At 39.0% G+C, this 27,191-nt stretch overlaps 1 protein-coding gene across 28 annotated transcripts in view; it reads right to left on the bottom strand.

Moving 5' to 3' along the window:
• NRXN3 (neurexin 3) overlaps positions 1–27,191 on the bottom strand; it is a 1,014,891-nt gene that overhangs the window by 265,209 nt on the left and 722,491 nt on the right. The window lies entirely within an intron of this gene.

Here is a 27,191-nt window from a genome sequence, read left to right as displayed (position 1 = left end):
ACCACATATAGTGTGAGACTATCATTTTGTCAACATTTTAAGACCTTTGGATATCTAGTCCACATATTTCCAGCACTGTCTTTACAGTAAGCCTGGGAATTTGTTCCTTGACCTTGTTTCTAAGGACAACACCAAACCTCTCCAAAGCTGAACACTGCCCTCCCACATTCACAAAGGCCTTCTGAGCTGAGCAACACAAACACTCAAGTGAGGAATTATTGTCACATATGAGGAAGTTGAGAAGCTAAATTGTTTGTAGTTCACATTCTGACTTGGACTCAACACTCCAAGCCCCTGAGCTTCTTGCAAAATACAGCTAAAATTGCTGTCCCAGACCCAAATCTACAGGCAGGCCAGGAACAACACTTCTCAATGCTTCAGCCACTTACTGCACCTCATTTTCTGAGCACTATTACAACATGTCACAGGCTACAGAATAGTAAGTAAAAATAACCAGCTCCCATTACTACATCAGGGATGAAATATCTGTAGAAAGTACAGGAAATTAATGAGTACATTTTCTAATCTGAGTGAAACTGAAACTGACTTTTTTTTTTTTTTTTCACCACATACCTACCAGCAACATGTATCAAGCAACCTTGAGCAGATACAGAAACAGGTGAGATCGTATATATGTAACTTCTATACTTGCCTACTAAGCAGTAGTTCCACTAAAGCTATTTATGAGCTGAATTCCAAAAAAATACTACACATTAGTAGAAATAATTGATACACTTCACCCTTGCTTAAAAGGCTTCCTCTAGACATCTCAGCACTCATTACCAAAACCGGCATCAAAAGCTCAGGCACACAGAAAGGAAATGATTTGTGAACAGCTGACTCAATGACAGAGTGAAAATTAATCCATGTTTACTTCCTTCCAGGTCTTTGCATACCCACCAGAACATGCCCTCAGTAAATTCAAACAAATGTGTCTGAAATCAGGGTTAGATAGGAAATTTCACTCATAATTCTGAATTAAGAAAAGTGCACACTGGCATTCTGGAACTGTGCACATGTATCATTTCAGTTTCAGAAAGATTAATTTTACAGACTGAACTCTATCTCCTCATTCATCTTTGAACGCAAGATGGAGGATGCAGGACTACTGCAAAATATATAGAAAAGGGTTTTGTTTGTCTCTGTTTAAATACATCCCCAACTGTACTGGTAACCTCTTGGTTAGTGTCATGGTCTGAGCCTGGTCGGCAACCAACCACCGCAGCTGGTCACCCTCCCTTCCCCCTCCCCACCTGGGAATGGGGGAGGGAATTAGAGGGGTGAACGGAGACTCACAGGCTGAGATAAGAACAGTTTAATAATGGCAATAAAATGAGAACAATGATGATGATAGGGGAAAAAAAGAAAAAAAAAGAAATATATAAACAGGCAATGCACAGAATAATTGCTCCCCACCCGCTAACCAATACCCAGCCCGTTCCTGGCCAGCGACCCCGAGATACCAAGATCCCGCAATCGCAATTCCAGAAGCGAGAGAGCTCCTTCCCGACCACCCCTCCTTTATATAGTGAGCATGATGTTTCATGATATGGAATATTTCATTGGCCAATTTGGATCTGGTGCTCTGTCTGTGCTCCCTCCCTGCTCCCTGTGCCCTTGTGCCTGGGCAGGACATGGGGAGTCAGAGAGTCCTTGAAGTCTCGGCAGCAGCTGAGAACACCAGTGTGCTCTCAGCATTCTTCCCATACCAAACCCAAAGCTAAATCCAAAACACAGCACTCATCTAGTCCCTGAAAAGGAATATTAACTCTATTTCAGCCCAAACCAGGACAGTTAGAGAGACAGTTGGAGATGACTAGGTAGTGAATTATCTATGTCTTCCCCCAAACACAAGTATATCAACAACCCACTATAAATTACATTACAAATATCCTCCTTCAGTTTATCAGTTTGTTCTAAAAGTTGTGTGAATTTTTGCATTACAGACTAAAACAAGGCATAGCAATGTGTTAAGCAAAACAGGGTGAGTTTACTCATAGATGACTTCACAGATTAAAACCCACTTTCCAAACTATTCTCACTTGAATTGCAAGTTCTCCTCCTTTTCTTTGTACTAGTTGTCAGGCCCTTTATCAGCAAAGACAAGTCTGAAAGAGAGTTCTTCACTATTTATGAAGACAGATGATTTCTATTTCTCTCTAAGAGCCATTTGGCTGCAGGTAGAGTATGTCAGTGCTCCTATGAGCGCCAATTAGAAACAATTATGTCTTCATAGGCCTGTCATGGGAATAACTGCTTAACAGAGCTCATTTTCTCCTCATAGAACACAGATTTTGCTTCTAGGTCCAACTTGAAGATATTCAGTACTTTGGGTTTCTGTGCAAAGAATGTTCAGATGCAGCAACCAGAACAGAACTGCCCAAACTAATCTGTTAAAAGAAACCTGGTAGCCAGCAGTTGTTTCCTTATTGCCCAGGTCAGCATTATCTGCATAATGATAAATGGGCTACTTGCTTTACCTGTGTGTAGCTGAATATACAACGATTTGTTGGGTACATCAATGTCCCTTCCCTTCCCTGCCTTTTTGAGGGTATACAGGATAACCAACACTTAGTTTGGAAAGAGATGACATATTAACATTGTGCCAGTACCACATTTTCCCAAAATTATGAACAAAATAGTCACTCCAGTCTGAAAACACAAGGTGCAAACATCCAGTAAAAGTGGAAGAGGAGGGATAACAAGAGTTACTACCACACTGCAGTTAGATTAAAAAAAAAAAGACACAAAACAAAACACAACACAAACACACTTGACTTAAATGCTTCTATATGACTGCAGCAACCATGAATTTACCGAGTTTGAAACTCCAAGAGAATTGAACAAGACAAACAGTAGAATCATAACCCTGGATTTCAGGAAAGGAGATTTCATCTTCACCATAACTTGAGAAGGCCTGAACAACTCTATCTGGTTGGCAATGCTTTAGGCTGGTGTAAGTGAGCTGGTTGGACTAGTTTATCCCCCAGGGGTCCCTTCCAATCTTAAATCGATAACTGTCATTTCTTTGTGGTGTGGCAGAGAATTGTAGCTTAATTAAGTAAAGAACTTGGTCAAAAAAAAAGCTGATGACATGAAAGTCTGTTCAGCTTGAGATCTTCTCATTGCATCTAAGCTTTTTTATGAACCTCTTTATTACGCAAAAACACGTATTTTTTTCCAAGACACTTTCTGATCAAGACAGACAATGAATAATACACAGTTAATGAGCAGCCACTTGATATTTAGTTTTTCCTTATTGTTCAAGGTTTAGTTATGTACATGTTTTAAAAAATACACCACCAATTGTGCCCTGGAAGATAGCAAAGTCTGAGGGACGGATTAATTCCATTGTACTTATTGTTACAGTGTTTCACCACTTCAACTATATAATGCTAACTTCAACCTCCATTGTGCAAAAAAGGAAAAAAAAAAATATCAAAGATATGAGCACACAAAATTATTTCTCCAGTCAGCTGTGAGAAATCCCACTTTTCACAGTGTCCTGGGCCAGATTTACTGTACCGACATGTGAGAACAAATGGGAACAGAATATGTTCAGCTACTCTACTGGGATGCTGCGCACAGAATTTGGTCAGCATTGGGAGCTCAGAGAAGCGAAGAAATATATGGTGAGGAAATGCTCCCTACAGATTTAAACTTCTAGAATGCCATTACGTGTTTAGCACACACAAAGCTTATAACCTCATAAACTTACAGTTTGGCAGAGCAGCAATTGACTTCTCCCAGAAATGACATAACTTGTAACTATAACTTTGGTGTTTAGAGATTTAAACGTCAGAGAGATGGATACATTGCAACACACATGACAATGCTGTTATTTAAAGTCTGCATATCTAGTTTAGGGAAATTATGTATTCACTAGCTATATTCATGGACAGAGCTGTTAGATTATTCAGTTTCAGTCAAAACAAAATACTTTGAGGCAAACACTCCTTATGGAAAATTCCTAGCAGAAAAATTATAATCAATGTTATAAACCACATCAAATAAAGCCTCCTAGTGAGTTGTACTAAGAAACATTTAGTTGAAGTTGGCACCACCAGCTATAATTTTAAATCCGTTATCACTGTTTCCTCACCGTCACCCAAAGATTTCAAAAACCTATCTTAAGGAAGAGTGTCCTTCAATCAGCACAGTACAACAGCTATATCCTGCCTAAAACTAATCCTGTAAAGCAAGAGAAAACAAGTCTGTCACATCTGCACAAGAAAGAACTTCCTTTGTGCCTTAGGGATCTTGTGAATCTCCCCACATTAAATATTCTATTGCAAATTCTCTATTTGCATCTACTAAGCCATCAGCAACCCGTTTTGCCAGCTACAGCACAGCACACACACTCGTTTCCCTATGTCCAGGAAAACACAATATTTGGCAGGTATTATAACAATGTTTGTACATTGAAGGGTTAACTGCAGCAGCAGTGCACTGGGATATAAGTACAAGTCTAATATATTATGAATGCTATAGTTCAGATTTTTACAACTAAAAAGTACCTTTAAGATGAAAATTATGAAGAACACAGGCCAGCTTAAAAGCTACAAAAATTACTTGAGTTAGCACCTAAATTTATGACCAGGGTCCTGCATCCCTTCGTGACAACATTGTTGAGGGCAAAATAATCTCAACTGAGATAATCTCACTTAATTAGTTTTATTGACAATTAACATAAACTTTTAATTACTGATTCATGCATTGGGAAACAAAGGCAACAAACAAACAGTTAGGGAAAGTTCTTTTCCTTCCCCTTCCCCAAGCTCAACTGCAGTCCACCAGTTCTCCACACCCACCCCAGTCTCCCCTCCCTCTGGGCTGTAGTGAGATGACAGGCAGTGCAGGAGGTCAGGGTCAGCGTACAGTGGTTTCTTTCCACCATTCCTTGATTCTTACCTTCTGTGCTCCAACATAGGTTATCCATGAGCTGCAGCCCCTCAGGGGTGTTCCTGCTCCTGTGTGGGTCCCTCCACAGGCCCCAGTCCTTCCAGGGTGGGTGTCCCTGCTCTGGCACAGGTCACCCACAGGCCCAGTTCCCTTGGGAGCACCCCTGCCCTGGGCTGCAGTCCCCTCAGAGGCATGCCTCATCCAACACAGAGGGACTCCTTTCCAAAGAGCGCATCTCCAGCATGTCCCCAGCAACCTCCCCTTCCACATGCTTCTCCCTGAAACTTCTTCCGTGTCTCTTGTTTTACCTTTGGTGCCCCCTCACATGCCTCCTCCCTTTGTGCATCCTCCCAGGAGCCCTCCCATGCCACGTCCTGGGTCTCCTGCCTCCGGTAACTACTGCCCTTTCCTAAATGTGTCCAGGCAGAAGCACCATGTGCTCTCTAACAGGTCGAAGTTCTGGCATGTGGTGGGTTATTTTCAACCATGTCAGGGCTGGCTGTGACTGCACAGGGTGGTTCATGGCCTCCTCCCACACGAGGTGCTCTGCAGGCCCCTGACACTCATGACACAATACAAACATAAATATCCTGATTGTGTTGGCAATTTGCAAAAAAGGATGAGGTATATAAACTTAATGATAACATGTTCTTACCTAAAATAACATGCAACACAAGGTATATGCCTTTCCCTCAATTATTATAAGCATTCTATGCAAGAGAATAAAGATAAAGTATAGATATTTTACTTCTTAACATATTTGTAAAACGACCTGAGACTTCATTTTACATTCCTCAGTGCAGAAATGGAAGACAGTTTTTAAAGTCAAAGACTTTCAAGTATGTAAACAAAAAGGACCCTACTGCATTTTCCTTACCCATTGTTGGTTTTTCTTGGACTTTTCTCCCCACCTCCCATTTGAGCGTACTTTATGGTCCTACTGTATTTTCTGCTTTAGCTCAGTAGTTCTGATGAGTCTCTTGGGGTATTTCATCTGCTGGTGTAAAAGTCTTACCATGTTTATTAATAATCATAACCTTCTGCTCTCTAATGAGAAGCTATCAGTTCAGCTACAGCAAAATCTGTGATGATGGCATTTTGCTCGTCTTTCTTGACAGGAAATTGAAATTTAGGTTATTTTCAAGAAGTAATATTGTCAAAGTATGGAATCAGTAACACATTGTACATGACCACAGGTTACTTGAGCAAAGCAAGACCCAATTCACATCAGGAAGGAAACCTTGGTAGTGCCTGTAATTAACGGCCCTTTAAAAAGATAATTAAATAATGGTTATACTTGGTCATTTATGCAGACATTCAAAAATTCCCACAAAGTCTCAATAAGAAAATGACAAATTCACAGAAATAAGAAAACGTAATGGTGAACCTTATCTCACTATACCCGGACTAGGCAGTTCCATTACTATTTCCATCACCAGAAAAGGCACTAGGAAAGGAATATATTTTAGAATACTGACATGAAAGCAAGTGAGAAGAGATCAGACATACATCTGCAGAAACTCAGTAAGGAGATGAAATTTGCTGCATCAGGAAGCATCGTTATTTGGTCATGTAATGAAAAAGCAGTTCCCAAAAACATTGTATATAGAGACCTATTCTGCCCTAGTAAGTGGAGATGAACAAAGCAGCAAGGAAGAGTTGCTAAGACCAATTTCTGTTCTAATACAAAACTCTGATAAAGTAGATTAGACTTTTTGCCTGAAACCTAATCAGATTAATCTGATCGCTGCCCCCAAAATTAAGGCCCCTCCCATATGTTCACAACTAAGGTAAACTGCATACTTGACCACTCATTTTCCAGGCAGGGAAACAACAGTGGCATAGCTCTTCAGGCCTTAACTCAGTCAGACAGTTCAACATCTTATTTATTTATGCTTGATACACTCTTGAGGGAAAATGAGCCATGCTTTGAACACCAGCTCTAAGGGAGAGTTAAACCAAACAATACAGCTTGCACAAACCAGAAAAGAGCACCAGAACTTTCAAATGCCTTCTGACTATTTATTGCTCCCCAAAGGTTTATCACATCGCAACACAGACAATAAAACATCAGTTGATACCTGTACACTGTCAAAAGGATGTGCATCGGCTGTGTAAAGAATGAAGCTTCTGACAGTTGTTTTTCCAACTTAACTCCTTCTGGCCACATCAAATAGACCATGCATGCTCTACAACTCTGAATTTCCTCTAACTGAATTTATTATGAATAAAAAGACTGCAAGAGTGACAAAAGAATATGTTGAGGACAGTCAAAGAAATGCAAGTCTCCATATGCATTAACAACAACAATAGTGGTGAAAATAGGTACAGTTTTTACCTAATTTAGCAATATGCTCCTGAATAGCACGGATGATTTGTCTGACGCTTCATTACGTGAAATCACTTGAACTAAGTCAACTCTAGGTGTGCTGAAACACCTATATTGTCTAGAGATGACCTAACAGGTGTTTCCTATTTTCAGCTTCTGCAATTTTTATTTATATTTTTAAAATTACTCCTATGGGTGTTGTCCACTAAATGCACTGCATACAGCTTCTTTTCCTTGCTGTTACATTAGATGTATGATAACATTTCCAATGACCATTATCAAACAAATTAAGAAAGGAGGAAAAAAAGAGATCAAGAGAGAAGTGATATGACTGAATTTAAGAATCATAAATGGTTTTAGGATTAAAAGAAAGAAATTAACAGCACTAGTACCAAGTAATGTGCCAGCTCCATTCCTTCCACCCTTCCATATTTACCAAGGCCTTAGTTTTGACAGCAGCTATTCTTCCTTCTCTAGTTATCACCTGTCATGCAGTTGCCCTCAATCTTAAACTTCAACTACCTTGTTATACTAATCTTTATTTTATTCCTCCTCTTCCTATCTCACTTCACATCAAATAAAAAAAGTTCTTAGAAAAATGAATCAGAGCTCAGGAGCCAAAAAACAAGCTAGACATCGACACACCCCCTGCCTTCAGCATATACACCAGTGTTCTTACAGTATATAGAGTGCTCTACAATATCAGGATATCCCAGGGACATGTCTGAGCTATTGTCACTCAATCACACATCAAAATGGAAGCCTAGTCAAAACTGATTATCATCAAACAGAATGAAAAAAATCTTACTCCCCCTTCTCCTTAAGACCCTCTCTGGCACTTGCACATCTCTGTGCTACAGTTGCTGCATTTTACACACCTCAAGTTTTAGAGGTCTATTAGTACAAGCACCTGCTTCATGAAAAAAAAAAAAAAAAAAGAAAAAAAGGAGGAGGCAGTGAAGTGTTGAAAAAGGTTACAGAGGATCATATCATCATCATCTGCTTCACTTGACCATTCCATCACAGGAGCTTTACTAAAACAAAGACAGACCTGATACTTTTTCTGACATGACTGCTGAAACATCCTTTTATTTATAGAATAATTTTGCTTGGAAAAGACCTTATCAAGAGCTTTAAATTGCCTAAGAATGAAAAAAACTTAAAGCCCTAAAAAATGCAAAGCTTCCACTCTAATCCTCAAAAAAACCCCAAGCTTCTGTGCTTAAAGGGAGGTTTCATGAAGTAGTTCTTCTTCCTTTCAGATGCTTGCTCTTCTCTTGACAAACCCTCTGATACCCAGATTGAACACCATACTCATCTCACATCTCAAAAAGCAGACATTGTTTGACATGAAACTGAAATTCATTTCCCACTTTAAAATATGAAGGAGCTTCTTCCATACAAAAAGGAGTAGTAATTAGAAAATCTGCAAGACTAACACAAAATAGAAGCAGCAATTCTGATCACGCCTGCTTTCTGTGTTTTTCTTTTTTAATGACAGCAAATTAATACGAGTCACTTTCCTCCCAGTATGTGTGCATCAGCTAGCAATCGGATCAGACAGTATGCTACTTCTTATTAGTTACACTGCATTAAGAAGATTGGAAGAGGAAAAGGGGGATAGCAAGGGAGTATTCCTAGAAATACTAGAAGGTACAAGATAGCTCATGAATGGCCTACAGATTTCCCTAAATCTGGGATACTGGGAAGACTGAGTTTTTTCCCAAATCTGAATTTGCCATGGGGCATGTTGGGAATGTTTATCATCTCAGAAGGAATCTAGGCATTAGTTGCTGACTAAAATGGACCCAAGATGACCATAGGCATACCAATTTAAGCATAACAGATTGCACCTAAAAATATTTCAGTAATGTCTTTTTTAACATTATAACAATATAATCGGTCAGACAAGGATCAGGCTAGTTCACTGTCATGTCTTCAGCCCTGATCCTAAGTGGATGCCCAGGGAAAACTAGGAGCAGAGCAAGTGTACTTCCTTAAAGTATGCACCCAGACTATGAGCCTTTTCAGCAATTAACTCAGGTTTGTTTATACAGGAATCCGAAAGAGAACTTATTTCCAACTACCTATCCAGTCTCTCTTGGAACACATTTGGAAGTTTTGCATTCACAATAATGATTTATGAACCTTTAGCAATGACACACAAATCTGCCACTGATGTAGAAAGCTAAACACTAGCCAGCTGTGGGCCCCATCAGCAAAGGCAACCTACAGTATCCTGTACTCTATCAACAGGACCATCACCTGTTAATATGTGAAGAGATTATTCCTCTTTACTCAGTGATTTTTAGACTGCATCTAGAATAATGCATCTAGTTTTGGACTGACAAACTGGAGCGAGTTCAGTGAAGGACCACAAAGACAATTGGGTGGCTGAAGTACCTGCCTTGCCAGGAAAGGTCATAGCATTTGAGCTTGTTCAGCTTGAAGATGACGCTACCTCAAGGAGACCTAAGAGCAGTCTCACAGCACCTGCAAGCAGGTTATTGAGAAGATAAAAGCAGGGTCTTCGGAGTGTCACACAGCTGGAGAGCAAGATGCAACAGGGATAGTTTGAAGTGAGAGAATCTGACTGAATAGAAGGAAAAAGCTTTCTCCTCACAAGGACAGACAGGCAGTCAAACAGCTTGCCCAAGGAGATTTTGGAGTCACTGGAGATTTTTGAGATCTGACTACATAAAACCCCAAGCAGTCTGATCTGACCTCACAGCTGACCCTGCTCTGAGCAGAGGTTTGGACTAGAGACTTCCTGAGGTCTCCTCCAGCCCAAGTGAAAAAGAATCACCTTTTTGTATGAAGGATCACATTTTTCATATTTGCTCTTGCTAAGCAGATTACATGTTCCCTAGTTCTTGTACTGGAAGACACAGTAATCTGTCCCTATATCTATCCTCCCAGTGTCAACCTTGACTTGTGGATTTTTATCATACCATCACCCTCAGCCCTTAAGTCATCTCATTCAGTAAAGACATCAGTGTACCAGTGTCATCAAATTCAGTCCCCACAGCTTTAGGCAGCCAGATGACAGATGTCGATCTAGAAAAGGTCCACAAGGACAATTCCTCCAGGCCTTTACTTTTTGATTTATTATTATTTTTTTTTAATTTTAAAAACATCCTACAAAAAAAACCCACACTGCTTATAACAAATATAGAACTTTCATTACAGAAAGACAAAAGGCTTAAAACCACAATGTACCAGAAGAAGAGATCAAAATAAACTATGAACACTATAATTGAAATATGAAATTTGCTGGATAGAAGTGCCCAGAAAACTGTTCCCAGTTCCCCTGACCATTATTGGACATGCTTACTTGGGTCAAAGTTACCACCATGTGGAAAGAGACTTCATTAGGTGCAACTATGATTAAATTCAGTAAAGGTAAATGGAAGTATTTCTTAGTTGCATTCTGCTGCTAAAGAGGAGCAGGAATCTGGATGCAGTTTGTTACTTTTTGATATTTCCTGATAAAAGAGCACGCAGAGAGGATGTCTTTGGAGAAGCCCAGAAGGCAGCATGCTAGAGGAGCTGAACACAGAGACAATTGTTAGCAATGAGAAGCACAGCAGGATTCATGGCTCATTTGGGGCTTGGAGAAAGAATAGGGGTGTTAGTTCACTACAGTGTTACAGAATCTGACTGGTAACAAAATGACCTAGATATGGCTCAGGATGGATGGAGGACAAACTGCTATTATTGATCTCAGTCCATTCCAAAGTACCTCTTTCTAGTCTTTATCCTTAAGCTATGCTTTATTCCATTAAAACAAATAATCTATCAGGGAATAAAAAAATAAGCCAAAATCAAAACAACAAAGACAACTGCTCTTTCTCAGTTTCATTCAGTTACTTCAAGTTTAAGTAGAAAAACTTCTTGCATGGCCCGTTTTCAGACTGCAAGGTTTTGTTTGTTTTAAATGTAGGTAATCTTTCATTCTTCCTTGCATACCTGTTCACATTTCCTTAGTCATAGGTATTAAAACAGACAATACAGTTTACATTTATGGTCTTCATTGCAGGAGTTCAAACCCAAATTTTCAGGCTTGAATGCTAAAAAGAGTTGGGCCAGAAATATTGGCTAATAGATATTCATCAGAGCCCCAGAAGGTAAGTGTTTTACCAAATCTTGCCAAAACAGCATCATAGTTCAGAATGGGAAGCAGGTTTTCAGAGATGTAACCTTTTTCTGGCCATTAGCATTTCAGCAGCACACATCTGAAATAAACTTCTTGACCTATTATCATTTGCCATGCTTTGGTTTACATCAGAGCCTTTCAGAGTACACAAGCTTGACTTCTTTCAGATAATACTAAACTGGAAGATTCAATCCAGCTGTTAATAAGCAGTTAATCTATAGGACCAGACTAGAGCTAGTCCGAAGTAAAATTTCAGAAGTAAAATGCCTGTAGTATGTATCTCAGATCCTTGATACTAGATTTTGTTCTAAAAGCTCACTCTCATGCTGCTTGCTACTGTAGAGACAGACTAGTCTTCTAGGACTAAATGGAGCTATTTTGGTCTACAAAGGAAACAAACTCAGTTCTGAGCTTTTTGACCTCACCTCAAATATGTCGCTATCCCTCACTGGCCTTCCAGTAGTTGTGATTAGAAGAAATGCATTTATAGAAGCTCGCCATTCCTATGGCTCTCTAATCTTCCACAAGGTCACGTAGTGGGAGTGTTAAAAAGTACCCAGAGGTAGTAATACAGCATACAAACTCTTCTGTAAATGGTATGCAGCTTTTCTTGCTATTGCCACCATGAAAGGACAGCCACCATTAGAAGAGGTGGACATACACAAGTGTTATACAGGCAATCTGTTAAAAGGTACCATGCCAGAGTAAAAGACAAGTGTAATGGTTGTTTAATCATTCTCACCATGAAGTGCCAATTCTTTAGTCTCTTATGACATTCATGAATGATGCAGAGTGCTGGCATGATGAACGCAGAGCAATTCCAACTGACAGATACTTTCAGAGAATTTATATCCTTCCCGCGCTCCTAGGACAAAAGGGCTCTTGAGCTGAGTTATCATTTGTTCCGTGAGAGGATTTACAGTCTTGCCAGCAACTCCTTTTACCTTACTCTATAAAGCATTTATTTTGATACACTGATTGTGATCATTCAAGAACAACTGTATCTGAAGAAAGTCAGCAGGGGTCAGAAAAAGAAGAGAGGTTCTGAATAACTTGCTCACCTTGACCCGGCACTTTCTTCCCCTCAGCCAGTTTGCTTTGTCTTTGGTATCAGTTTTTTCTTGGCGTCCTCTGCTACCCCAATTACGAACATAATATCACTCAAGGGAGACATCTAATCTCCCATGCCTGGCTACCCTTCTTTTAAGGCAAAAGATGAATGAAGTTTAGCCACAAAAGCCACCCACCCTAGTCCTTTCTTATAATTTCTCTAAAAAGCACCTCAGCGTCACAGTTCTTACATCACACTGGAGTGACCTTCATCTTACAGCTACATGCAGCAATGGCTCCTGACATGAGATTCAATGGCAAAGCTGCACCTGGGCCTTACCCAGAGGAGCAGGGTGATACGGGCACAGAACACCACAGCCTCAGCAGTACTGGGTGACTAAGATATTCCCATTGCCATGATGAACACATCACCATCAAATATGGATTGCTTGAGGCATTTTGACTTCCAAAAAGTGCAACACTTCTCCCCTCTGGCAGACATGACCAAGAACTCTTATGACTTTGACATTCAGTCATTCTCCAGAAGTTTTTCCATCACTATTGTTTCCGGAGAAGTTCAGCAGTTATAATCTAGACTAAAACATGCCATCACCTGAGAGGCCCTGAGTCTGTAGCCTTCAGTTGCACAGACCAATAGCATGTGTCACACAAATTAAGATAATGAAAGGGCTGTGGGCTGATCACATTGATCCAAAGATGGCGGTGATTTACCTACACTTCATTTGAAAGTATTAGGTAACTTCAGGCAGAGAAGCAATAAGTTTCTATGATTATTACAGATGATATACATAATATCCTCGCAGAGAAGGCTACTGTCTTTTCTTACACATTTTAAATTATGTTTTAATGCTAATTTTGCACCTGTATACAGTATTTGATCTTAATGCCCTGGCATTTCCTATTCATGAAGAGGGCCTATGCAAACTGAGAGGAGGAATTTAACTTGCTTGTCTTTGAAATTAATCTATACTTATGTTAAAAGGCAATGCATCACACCACCACACAGCGCTAAGGTAGACCAGTGACAGGTGCTATCAAAACCCTTATCTGACACAGAGAAGGGACTTCCTAGAGCAGTGATATGCTATTTAATTGGTACTGCTAAAAAGTTTTTTAGAGAGAAGTTAAATTAATAACACTGAAGAAACAGCTAAAAATGGGTAGGCCATGTCCTCTTAACCTCATCTCCTACTCCCACTGAGGAACTGCTTAAAATTGATAAAGATTTCCTTTGCTCATATTTCAAATGTATATTAATCTCCATCCCTGCAATCACTGAACCTCAATATTTTAGTTTCAGTCTCTACTGCTTTATTGTGAATTGACAGCTGTAGTCGCAATAAAGCATTTAATTACTAAATCATTTATATGGGAGACAACAGAAGAAGAGTTCTCTTTTGGGTATACGTTCCAGGGTGCCAAAGGCATGCAATCCTAGAGAAAACTCAGTTCTGTGCTCCCTAAAGGTGAAAAAATCTCTCTCAAATAAGGTGGAAAAATAAATCCCAGCCTATCTTTTTTTTCTCTTCCTGTGCTGTAAATGCAAACTATTGATTTACCTCTAGCTCTTTCATGCTTTTCACACGCTTCAATAATACAGAGGATTTGTTCTTCATCCTTTCATCTCCAGGCCTGAAATGCCTCTTAAGCCCTACGTTAAGGGTCACTCATTCTTCCTTAAACTGCAGCACTTGCATCCTACAGAGCTCTACAGGTGACAGCTAGAGAGGCATGCAAGTAGCACATAATCACTTACTTTCTGACTTCTTTGGAAGGTGAGAAAGAAAGAAATACGAAATTTTTATAAACCCTGGTTTTTCAAACTTTTGATCATTTATGTTTGGTCTTTTAGAAGCATCCTTCTGAATGTGATATAACAACAGCAAAATATGAACAAAAAGTAATTTCCAATGCCTGCAGCTTGCATTAAAGTTGAACTGGCAGAACTGAATAATGCTGATGGCTCAACCATCAGAAACCATAACTTCATACTCTCATGGAAAACAGAGAACATGCAGGGCTTCTCACCACAAATGCCTAGAGAGAAAGAAACATCAAATAATTGGAGGAAGCCTGTAGAGGTCATGTATTTCCCTCTCCCCCAACTGAAAACAAGGCCAATGAGATCAGATTGCTTAGGAACTTCTCCCGCTGAATTCTGAATATCCCAAAGAAAGGACATTCAACATTTTCTTTGCTGGCAACCAGTTCCAGTGTTGTACCACTCTACTATTTAAATCACTGTTTTTCACATTCCATCTTGTGCTCGTTGCTTCTCATACTATCACTGTGGGTCTCCAAGAAGAGTCTTCTCTATAAACTCCTAGTCTGGTAGTTAAAGACAACAATAGTATTTCTTCCCTCTCTACCCTTTGCGCTGAACAATCCCTGTTCTCTCAGACCCTCCTCATATGTCATATTTTTCAGCAACTTTACCACCTTGGTGGCCTTTTGCCAGACTTACTCCACCCTCAATATCTGTCTCTTACTATAAAGCCCAAACTTGGGCACAGTACTCCAGATGTGGTCTTGCAAATACTGACTAGAGGGGAGGAATTAGGCTCTTGGATCTTAATACTTTTTCTATCCTAGAAAGAATTTCCTTCCTTCAAATGTGCTCTCCTCAATATTCCCATTAAAAATAGATCTCCCCTTGTGACAACTCATGAAATCTCTTTCAGTCTCAGGGCCTGCAAGTGAGTGTTACTTCATCCATTTAAGGGCCTGAAAACATAAAGAGAAGTTCCTGTTCCAACATCAACCACTTCGTTCATCAAGCAGCAGAACCTGCTCCTGAGCTATACGATTAGCTGTTTTATGAAATGCACCAAGTGCTCACTGGTGTTCTGGATACTGTAATGTCCTATTTTCTCACAAATCAAGAAAAGTGTTTTCCTTCTTGTGGGAATGGGTCTAGACACCCAGTTCATTAATCTGATCTTTCACCACATTTTAACTAAGTTGAATGGTCTCTCTCATGTAGTATACTTGGTGCTATAGGCTGGCTCTTCAGATTTAGGTGTTCTGCTCCAAATCCAAGTCACAATTCTACTCCTTTGTTCTAGAGAATAAGATTACTACAGAATTGTTTTTGCTTTTCTATAAGAGAATGCTGTTACGAAACACTCACAAAATTTTGGGGGAGCTGTGGTTTCTTCAGGGAAGTACTTCCATCATGTTGTTCTGACAGTGGTATCTCCCCTTCAGTACTACTAAATATATTAGAATGCATACTTAAAGCAGAAAGCAAATTACAGAAAAAGCCAGTTTTGTTTGACTGGTCTCAGAAATGAGCCCATGAAACAACCTGCACTTTTCTTTGTTCAGAGGTTCACAGACTATTCTGAAAGGTGGCTTCCATACAGGGAAAATGTTGAAATATTTAACACACTTGTACATTAATTTATTTCTTTTTATGTACAATCAGTTTCTCTGTCACTTCTGCTAAGCCTCAAAGTTATCTGAGCAGGACTCTCTGGCTTCAGTTCTCTCCATTTGATTCTCCCATAAAGTAATAAAATGCTGAATTGATAGGGTGACAATAATTGGCCCCACAGAACAGTAAGGTTGCAAAGATAAAGAAAGGGAATGTCAATTTGACCTTGCAACAAGTGTAGATCTAGAGGATTTCATCTCAGGTCAGTGATTTAATTCAAGTACATTTAGTTATAAAAGAAACCGTGCCCATTGCAGCACTTAAAGGCAGTATCTGCTTGCATCTTAATTCATATTCAAATACAATACCTTCTGTAACATATTATATTGTGGAAATACTGGGGAAAAACAATCATTGGAAAACTGAAGTCACGACTAGTGAAATCTTCCACCTGTTACAGAATATATAAGAACTTCCTCCATTAATCACATTCTTTCACAACAACGTATTCCACATGTACCTGGGATGGATCTTTCTCTTTCAAGGCAATCCTCACATAACACTGCCAGAATGGATTTATACCACACACAGCGGAGCAATATAATAGACATTTCTGTCCAGTTATTTTGGCATTAAACATAGTCTATCAGCAACCAATTACTGTCACGCTAGAGCAAGAGGAAATTGAAGAGTTGCTAGCACTTACATAGCAGCTAGACCATCCAGTAGGAAAAGCCTAGAAACCAAACAATGCAAAAGATGTACAAGCCTCTCTACTGAGTTAGGTTAAGTGGCTATCTGCTATGAGGGAGTTTAAGGCTGTCCTGTGCGAGTTTGCATTTGCATTGCTGTACCTACAGCTAAACTAAATCAAGCAGAGTGTATAAATAATGCCTTCCAGAGAAAATAATAGATTGTGTGCTAGTGGATGCCAAAATAACAGTCTTACTTATCTCCTTATAGAAGATCAACCAATCCAGAGATTGAGAAACTATGACCACAATGAGTTTGGGCATGATAAGAACTATGGTCTACATACATTTCTGTATGCAGTCAGCAAGGACTCAGAAAATGGCAGCTCTCTCAACCACTGGTGAGAGGATTTGGTATCTCAAGAATAATTAACTATTTTCTACTATATTTGCAGATACACTATGATCACTTGTTTTCCACATTCGGTGTTACAAAAACAAGCTCTTTGGTGGGTTAGAAAATATTGTAGAAACAAAGGAATCAACATAAACCATACCAAGAAAATATCAGCATTAAAAAAGAATAAATATAAATTCCCAAAAGCACGTCAGGCTCCCATGACAGTGGTAATTACACACACTTGTCCAACTAACAAAAACACAAGAGCCCTCCCCTACCCCCACATTATTAACAACATGACAGCATCTTGCTTAACAAGTTTACAGGAAAAATTAATTGCCACTGTCGCTAAGTCCTTACTTTCAGATGCAGAGGTTTCCATCACTAAGTATTACATCAATTGAGATAGTGCATTTCAGCATGCCTCCTTACTGCAAACATACTGGCATCCTTCTTTTTATTAGAACAGAAAAGGCTAAAGTAGTCTCCTTCAATAAAACAGCAAAACGCCATTTTACTTCTCCAGCAACACCTGAAATCATATTCTTGCACTTATGTTTATTTCTCCTTCCACGCTAACCTTTGTATGTAGAAAGGAAAAATAAGGCCAATATTTTCTCCTCCAGATCATCTCTCATGACATACATCTTCAGCAAGACCCATGAGAAGTGAGTTATGAAATGATGGGGAAAGTAGCATTTAATCAGAGAGAACAGTGCCTGGAGATTCCTAGTTATGTATGTATACCGCTTAAGGTTGGTCATTGATTAGATTCTCTAGAGACCACTGCAATACAATCCAGTGATATTTCTATTCTAAAATACAACATTTCCAACATTCTGAAATAAAATTCTTCTTGATTCCAGGAATATAATCCTATGACTGCAGTTCCCATTTTTCCTTTCTTCTTCCTTCTGTTCCTTAGTACATTCATTTGCATCCAGTTTGACATTACAGAGTAGTATCTCCAATACAGAAATTACAATTAGTCATTTGTTTGCTCAGCACTGGCCCAAGGAGATCCTGATATAACCAGAGTCTTTTGCCTGCCACAACTATACAAACAGTCAACACCAGGGTATGTGTCAATAATGTTGAAGCACAGACATCTTAATAGTATGCATTTTTCCACATTAACTTGAACTCAGCATACTAACCTATTTAAATTTGAGAAGAAGAACAGATAGAAGTGTTGGATAACCCCATCCATTTCAGCTCCAGTATGAATTAACCAGAACTAAAAGGACTGATTGATGAAATTATTAGAAGCTATATATTCTCTATATAGCTTATTTAAGGAATATGTTTGAAAGATGAAAGTTTATCTCCTTTCTCACTATAGGCAAAGTGGCATCAAAAAGGAATAGCTAGGAGTAATAAGGTGAAACTGGAAGAAAAAAAAACAAAAACAAAACAAAAAAAAAAAAAACAAACAAACAAAAAAAAAAAAACCAAACCCAAAGAAATATCAGCTGAATATCAGAGGGACAAAAAAATAATACCGATGATGAGCTCTCTCCATGCTTTTTTTTTTTTTTCTCCTCCTAGTTCTGAAGCAGGCTTTCACATAACCATTCTTCTCACTTCAAAGCCATAATATCTAAGCATACCATCAAACTTTCTACACGCTGTTCTAGTGGACACAGAGGGAAACTGTCTTGTAGAAGCGCCTATGGGCCCCGAAAACCCAGGTCCAACACTACTGTTCCTAGTGACCAATACACATTGCTTTATAACTTCTGAAAATTTTATACAGAGCCTGTAACCATGGCATCCCAGCACTGTTCAGATATGTACTTAAAGTTCTTTTCAAGTGCCAGTTCAAAGAACATCACCACTAATATTTATTTCTTCCCCCCCCCCCCATGTCTGGAACCTTTTGCTTGGGGGCTTTTGTTCGACTTTGGTTTTGGTTTCACTGTTTTTTTCCCCCTGCTGATGTCTGCCAGAGGCATCACCATGGTGACTAAAAGACCTCCTGAGAGGATAACAAACCCTCAAAGTTTTCCTTCAGAGCAGTCTCCAGCTGTTGCAAACTTTCCCCATTTATCTCTTCACAGCCTCAATTAGAGCAATTGCATCTTGAAACCAATTTCCTCCTCCCTCCTACTGAAAAGGCTTTGGTCCACCTGTCAATTGGCATCCTTGCTTCATTACTTGCTGACAGCTCACAATACAGCTTCCTTCCCCTGGAAAATTACTCCTAATCAATTCCTTCTGTAACATTATCTCCTCAGCTCTTCAATGTACATACACATACCCTCGCATGCTGGGAAGGGGCTAGCTGTGATGGCTGCCTCCCTGAAGAACTCCAGTAGATAAGGAATCTGGTACATGGGGTCTTTTCCTGGGTTTGCTTCCAGTTTGTTCTGGGACACTGGGCGAGTTTCAGAATCTCACTCTGCTCTTCTGAAAAGCGGAGGAGATAAATATTTCTCTATCTATATAGGGTGCTTTGAGAGGTGTGCATGGAAGAAAGCTTGATTACTCAGGATGCAAACTCTTCTGACAAGGGGCAAGTAAATAAGCAAGCAGTATCAATAGACACTGCAATATATTATGATTGACTGTTTACCCACAATAAACCTCTTAATGGTAGTTTGTTGGATTTTCAATCAGTTGCCTCTCAGACAATGCCTTTGCCTTAATTCTTATTCCTCATCCCCTTTCCTTACACCAGTAAGATGAAATGACATATACAACAGAAAGACAGCGACCCATTCTGTATCCAGAGACAAAAAGAGCCTTCACAACTTTGATGCATCATCTAGGGAACTTTAATCACAGTAAGTGAACCACACTGTCTGATTCAGAGAAGACAGAAAAAACTAAAGTCATCATGAAATGTGACCCATACCAACAGAGACTATTATAACTTCCTCTGCTGACAGGTGGATGTTGCTGAATCTTGTTATTTTAATATTACTTAATGCTGCCTTTACTGAACAGTGCTGTACTATTCCCCACACATCAGTCTAGAAGAAATGTGCTTTAAGGGGTTTTATGCATATATTTCTATATAAGTGTCTCCTTTGGTTTGATGCTGTTGCTTCTAATGCTGCCAGAAAGGAATTATAATTAGCTGTGAAAACACAAGTTTTTAATAGTTTGTCAATGTGCCAAAACACACTGAAAGTACCAGTGAATATGGATACAACAGACTCATCAACTGACTGCTTCTAAAGGATGCAGAGCACACAAGGGCACATTGCTGAGATTTTAAAGGTCTTTCTTCGCTGGCATATTTAGAACTGTTTAAATTTTCTTAGTTGACATGGTTCTGAATAAGGACATCTGCTTGCAGACTTATCGTAGAGAGAAGCCACAAAGGTTTTAACTACATTGCCTTCAACACTTCTGCTACTGAGTCATGAATTTCTAGGGCTGAGAACTAAGTTCTCCTTTGAATTGTTTTTACTCCTGGCTCTCTCAGGTGAGGTTGCCAAGAGGATGAGCAGAGTCACGAGTGTTAATGGGAATTGCCAAATGGGTCCCAGACACACCAGCTTCTGCCTCTGTTCTGCAGAGACACAGCACTAAGTCTTTAAGGGCTGATCTAATGTCATGGAGCAGTGCTTGTTCAGCATCCTTATTATCAGTAGGGAAGCAGTCTGTGCTACAGAGCACAGAACTGTGGGCTGGACAAAAAGATCAGAATTAGGAACATTATTTTATATCTTCCATATGGAAAAAGCAAAAAAACTCACCATCTTACTTTAGTAAGAAATCTTTCTGGCCACTTCATCACATTAACTGAAACAAGTTGCAACTTTTTAATTTTTTTATTTTAAAGTACTTAGGAGTCCAGAGGGCATATGTTTGTGGGTACCAGTAAGCATGTGACAAGTGCAAAGGATTACTACTGACTGACTGGATAAGCCAAGCACCAAAGTTATAGATGGGGAAATCACATGCTTTGTGCTAATATCCCCAGACACACAAGCCTTTCTAGCCAGTAAGTAACATCTCAATTGAAACTAAAGGAAAAAGGAAATAATACATTCCTTTTCAAATCTGTGCTGGCACTCAAAGAAATGGCCTAAAACTATTCATTAAAGGCAATGAATGACTCCCAGGAATCTGTAATAAAAAGCATGTTTAGAAATAGCACCTGACCTTACAATTCAAACAAAACATTTTCTTTTTGCTTCTTGTTATTCAGAAAACAATTATCAAGAGAACATGACAATGAAATCTTACAATGCAAGATTTTTAAGACATACTACCACACATGTGCGTGCACACACACACCTTCAGTGACATCAGCAAAGCAAAGACAACTAGCTCACAACAAACAAAAAGTAGTTACGATTTCTTTTTGCTCTCTGTTTGCATTGAATCCAGGCACCCAATATACCCCAAGGGGGCAAATCCCAGAACCCCCACGAAGCTATCATACAGGTTGAGCAACCTTGCTTAGACACATTCTGTGTCTAAGACTGTGAGGTTACCTTCCAGTTTTTGTTATTAAAAACCACTTGCATTACACTGTCTTTATAAGATGTGTTGATAATTTCCAACATGGAATCATAACAATACCATACAATTTAAATACATTTTTATTTCTTATATTTCACAGTGCTTAGAAAGAAAAAATAATATCCCTATCTGACAGTCAGGGAAAAGGACCTCAGTTGTCCATACTTGCAGAACCACCTGCAATTCCCAGTATACTATATTAAGAAGTGCAGTAGCACATCATCACTTTGAACCCACGTGACTTACCAAGCATCATAAAGTCAGTGAGACTGTAGAGAAAGAATTCAGAATTCCCAGCTCCAAGACAGGGATCCCAAAGGTGGCCTACGAGTCCATAAAGACTATCTGAAATTGGTCTGCAGAACCACATTACTATCAGGTCTCTTTCTGTTTAGAAGCTGTATGATGCACTTATGATCCTTCCTGATAATTTTTTGACAGTAACTCAGCGGTTGAAAGTTCGAAAGCCAAAAAACTCTGTCTGTTCCTTATAATGTCTCAGCCGTTTTCATAGGGAACTATGCTGATATCAGAGTTACAGTTTCTTATGAGAAAGAAGCACCAATAATAAAAGTGACCAACCTATTTTCATGGAATGAGTTGCATAGAAATGTCCCTAGTAATAAGCAGTTAAGAGTAACAAGTATTGAAAATAAAACATGCAAAATCACAATCATGTCTTCTTAAGTCTTATCTTTCCAAACATGCAAAAGGATGTCTGCTGCTCTTTAACCTCTCTCAGAAGCAGTTATATACCACTGGGAGGAAAAAAATTTCTCCTGACCTGCTAGTGGCACAAGAAATGCAAGCAAAGCTGATATAGCAGTTTGATGTTTATGCAGTCTGTCTTTGTTTAAAACCAAGTAACAGCATAATTTTTTTTTAACTGTTCAGTATAAATCAGAAGAGAAAAACCCCCCAAACCCAAGAAATTTTACCTTTAAGATTCAGTGGGTATTATTTTGACTGCAATAACTGCCATGCAGATCCCTAACCTCTGCTCCCTGCTGCTCACACTGGGAGCCCTGAGGTGATTTTCCACTGAGGCACTGTATCTTATCACATGGATCCATGTTATGTTATCCTGCAAGTGCAGTCTCCACATGAGAATTAGTAGAAGCAACAAGCTATACAACAATTACAAAAACTACAGTCAAAAACCTTGATGCTGAAAAGAAAGGGTGCATACAAAAACGCACCAAACTGGAAATGATGCTGCAGAGCCCTGCAGCAGAATGGTCTAAAACATCTAATTAGCTATTGCAGAGCAGAGATTTATTTTAACGCAAAAGCTTCCTTTTCAACTCATCTGTAAAGGTTTTCACTAGAGAGCAAAAGAAATTGTTTCCAAATCAGAACAGAAAATTAATTTATGGGATGTTTGCAAGAGACAAAAAATTCAAACATCTGTACTATAACCAGAGTTATCTGCATGGCATAGGGGAGGCTCAACTACTGTTTCTTGCTTTCTTTCTGAAGCCCAGAACTAGGTTTCAGTTTTCCAAACACATCAGAAAGTTCTGCTGCTGTCCTGTTGTCTACCTGGGAAAGTTATCTAAATCCCATCTTCTCACCAAACTGTACAAATAGAGACAACAGAATAACCGGAGAACAAAGACTTTAGTTCAGAAAGCCTTGTGACAGTCAAAGGAAATATAACCCTGTGTGTTCCACATGGGAAGTATAATGTCCTTCTGTTGCTCAAACATCTGTTTGTGAAGTGTATAAGATGTGACAGACCACTTCTGCACACATTGTCAGGTATATACAGAGAAAAACAATGTGGAAAAATTTCCATCCTTAGAAAAAACACAGATCCTCACATTTATTATAAATTGCTTAAAACTGGATCACAGATATGGTTATACCACAGTGTGCAAGAAACTTATTACCAGTAACAGTAGAAAATAGTATATTCAACTATTTTAACACATTGTACTCAGATATTTAGTTCTGAAAATATTCAAGGTGGGGAGAAAGATGCACCAAAAGCATCACTCCTTTTGATGAAAGCTTTACGTGACCATGTGAATCTTCCTAATCTTCCCTCTAGTTTTCACAGGTGACTATGAATGATCAACCATGTGGTGAAAGGTTTATTTTATCTGAGAAGGCCTGAGCTTAGAGTTTGTAGTTTCTCCCAGAGCAACAGACAGCATATGTAACATCCAAGGAAAGCAGGGAGCTGCCACAGTATGTTGACTTAAGGACTAGTGATGCTCTCCCCAGCTGAGAAAAATCCTCAAGCTTAGTTACAAAGGAGGAGTTACTAACTAAATAGATTGGCTTACTTGAAAACCTGTGAAGTTACATAGAATTTTATATGTACAAATTGGGGGAGAAAGCAGGCAGTGCATTTCCTATATTCATATCATTCTGATGAGACCTTTAACAGCAGAAGCATCCTTTGGAGATCACCCTGGGATTCTCTGATGGAACTATCAATAAAAACAGAGATCTTGCAATATGGACAGATCCACTGATAGAACATTGACAGTTTTTACCTGTTCATTCTATAATACATAAAAATTAATTATTACTGAATCCTAACTATTCTGTAAGACTGACAAATCCAACCTTAAAAATAAGTATTCCTAAAGAGCATTCACTTCAACTCTCACTACAGATGTAATTGCAGCATCACCTGGGAGTTAAAACAAAGATTTCCTTGTTACTGGAAACAATGCAACATTGTACTTACTAACATATTTGCCACAAACAGACAAAGCAGATGTTTAAATTACAAAATAAATACAGTTCTAAGCCATCTGGGATCCTTCCTACAATGTCCTTCCCTCCCTACCCAAGCTGGTGCTATTGCTGCTCGTAATGAACTGAATCACAGATCTTCCAGGGACCTTCAATGCATCAAGAAGAGGCACTGTTTCTTAGTTGAGACTTCCTTAAGGCAAATCAAAAGGGTAAGCATCTATCACATCTTCGCCTTCCTTGTATGTAATGCATTTTGAACATGCAAATTGAAATTCACTGCTTTTTCCACTCCTTCAAGTTCCAGATATGCAAGTCACGAAACGATTGAACTTACAGTCTTTGTTTGATCCAAAACCTATTGAAATCAAAGGCTTTGAAACAGGACCTTTAATGTTTTGAAGGGATTTCAAATAAGCCTCTAATTTAATTTATTTCTTTTTATAGCGTTAGTCTTCATGATGGAGTTATTTAAGGTATAATAGGACAAAGATCTGAAAAGCTCCAATGAAGACCACATTTATATAGAGAAGGGCTCAAAGAATCTTTTTGGGTTTATTATCTGTAACTGCTAGAATTCCTTTCACCTTTAAGTAGCATCTGCGAATAGAAGATTTTAGCCAGAGGGATACAGATGCTCAGAATATCCTCTGTGTTCAGTTCTCATTTAATTGTACATTAGTAACCATTCCCTAGAGAACACATTTAATAAATGAACCTGTTTCATGAACAAACTTTCTCAACAGCATTGTGAGATTTGAAAGCCCTGACAGAGAGCAATGATCTGTGTAACTTCATATTCTCTGGGGAACACCACTGGTCTGTTTCGGTGGGGGAAATTCTAAGTACTTCTATAAATAAATAAATATAGTGAGCATTTGTGGCGTTGGGCTGAAAAAAGATACACTTGCAGGATTAGTGCTAAATACTCCAGTTTCTCATAGAGATTAAAATATAGCTCTCTTCACCCCTCTGGCCATTTTCTGTTTATTCCCCTTTAGCTTCCAATCCTGTAGTCTCTACATCTACAAATTGGAGTGGGGACACAAAACCTGAAAATAGTCATTAACTGAGGAGAGGCAGATGTTGCAATCAATGGTCACTTGTGAACTGCAGTCACTGGAGTCTGTCATATGTAATTGGCTAGTAACCAGAGGAGAGGACACTGAAGGGGAAAGAAAGTCCCTGACAGAGTAGTTTGACAATAGATAGAGCACAAGAGACATAACTGAAAGTATAATCGAGACATAGGCAATCTTTTCCTGCTGTGTTTATGCGATGCTTATTTCAGCAACATCCTGATCCATTTATAGATAGGCAAAAAATATTAGAGACTGCTACATACATGGTGAAGGATCTGGGGAAAAGGACTGCCTCTAAGCCTGTCAAGGTGCACAGCAGTATCCGGGACCATAACAGTTTTCAGACACATTCCCATGTTTAATCAGGTCATGACAAAAACTAAGATTTCTCTAAGAAAGCCTACCAATACAACATTTAGAGAAAAACATATGGCTGCAAAACAAATATCATGACCCACATATGCACAGGTAAATGCTGCTTCTAGATTCTTTGTGTCTTAAGCTTACAGTGAAGTCAGCAATACACATTACATTTACCTGACAAATTGCAGGGCAAAGAAAAAGCTATGTAATGAAACTAGACAGAAGGCTTGATGAACTGGTTTCGGAACAAGAAAACCAGGAGGAAAAATGCCTACAGCAGTCCATGGAAGAACTCATTACAGCCAAGCAGTACCACAAGTTTCCAGCTCTCTTGTTGCAATCAAGAAACTATAAATAAATACGTCTTTCCATTTCACTATGGTATGATCTTCCTTCATGCAAGTGATTTTCTAGAACTAGATATTCCAAAGGTACCGCTTTTGGCCTTCTGTATTTCTTCATTTCTTTCCACTGTTTCCAAAGAAACACAGATGCAAATAACATAAAACAAAGAAAGAAACCCAAAACACACTTGGAAACCTAAAAGGACCTGCGCATGTGGTCAACTGTGTCAAAGGTAATAGTGTTTCTCTTCATATCTATGTTTATCTTGTTTTAATTAAATGGATAGCACCCCCTTTTAACATTGTTTTTTATCTATATACTTTTATCCAAGTAGGAGAATCTAGAATCACTCAAAAATTCATTAACACTGACATTTAGACAACATAAAGCCATTTCAATTCAATTAAACAAACACAGTGTGTTAACCTTCAGCAAAAGAAGTAGCCGTTCATTTTTATAGGCTGCCGTAAACAGATTTCTGGGCTTCAAAGCCAAGATCAATAAAGCTTCTGCAAACAATAATAATCTCACACACACTCCATCGACAGCTGCTCAGAAAATATAGTCTAATTCTAAAGGTCTTAGTGACTGGGAGCTTTCCCAGTCTTTTCCTCTTGCTCTCTAACATCAGAGTGCAAATGTCAAGACCTTAGTGAATTCCTTTGCAGCAGCAGTTAAAAGGAGCTGTGCCCTACTCTAGCAAGAAAGACTACCTACTGTGAGAAACTTGGGGAAAAGTGAACCCATGTGTTGTGCAACTACATAAACACTGATGAGGTACAAATTATGCAACCTAAGGCTATAAAACACTTCGATAAAGCAGGACAGAGACAGATGGAGTGTTAAGCCTGCCTCTCTTCCCTTAAGATCAGTGCTATTGGCTTAACACTAACGGAAAAATTGCACTTCATCCACGGAATAGGTATGATCCAGTGGCCAGTTCTGTGAACAAGTGTCTTGCTTTTTTTTCTCTATCATCTCATTAATGAAATGTAACAGAGAGCAATTCAGGAACAGCAACTCCTGAATTCCTTAGTCCCACTAAGGCTGCCAATGCAAAGCCCAGGCCTATATTTTTATCTACTCCAGTAAACATTTTACCACTTCTTTTTTACATCTTCAGTATCTCTGCCTATTTATTTTGGGGGGTGGTAGTGCATGGGTTGTTTTGGTTATTGGGATTTTTTTGTGTGTGTGGTTTTGGTTGGTTGTTTTTTTTTTTTTTAAACAGTTCTTTGGGGCAGAGACTGAATCTTCTTCACTAATGCCATGCTTCAAGCCCATTGA

This window comes from Tyto alba, unplaced genomic scaffold, assembly GCF_018691265.1.
Source record: "Tyto alba isolate M040663 unplaced genomic scaffold, T.alba_DEE_v4.0 Super-Scaffold_18, whole genome shotgun sequence".
NCBI classification, from domain to species: Eukaryota; Metazoa; Chordata; class Aves; order Strigiformes; family Tytonidae; genus Tyto; species Tyto alba.
The sequence above is the reverse complement of the archived record's forward strand: the minus strand, read 5'-3'. Positions and strand labels throughout refer to the sequence as shown.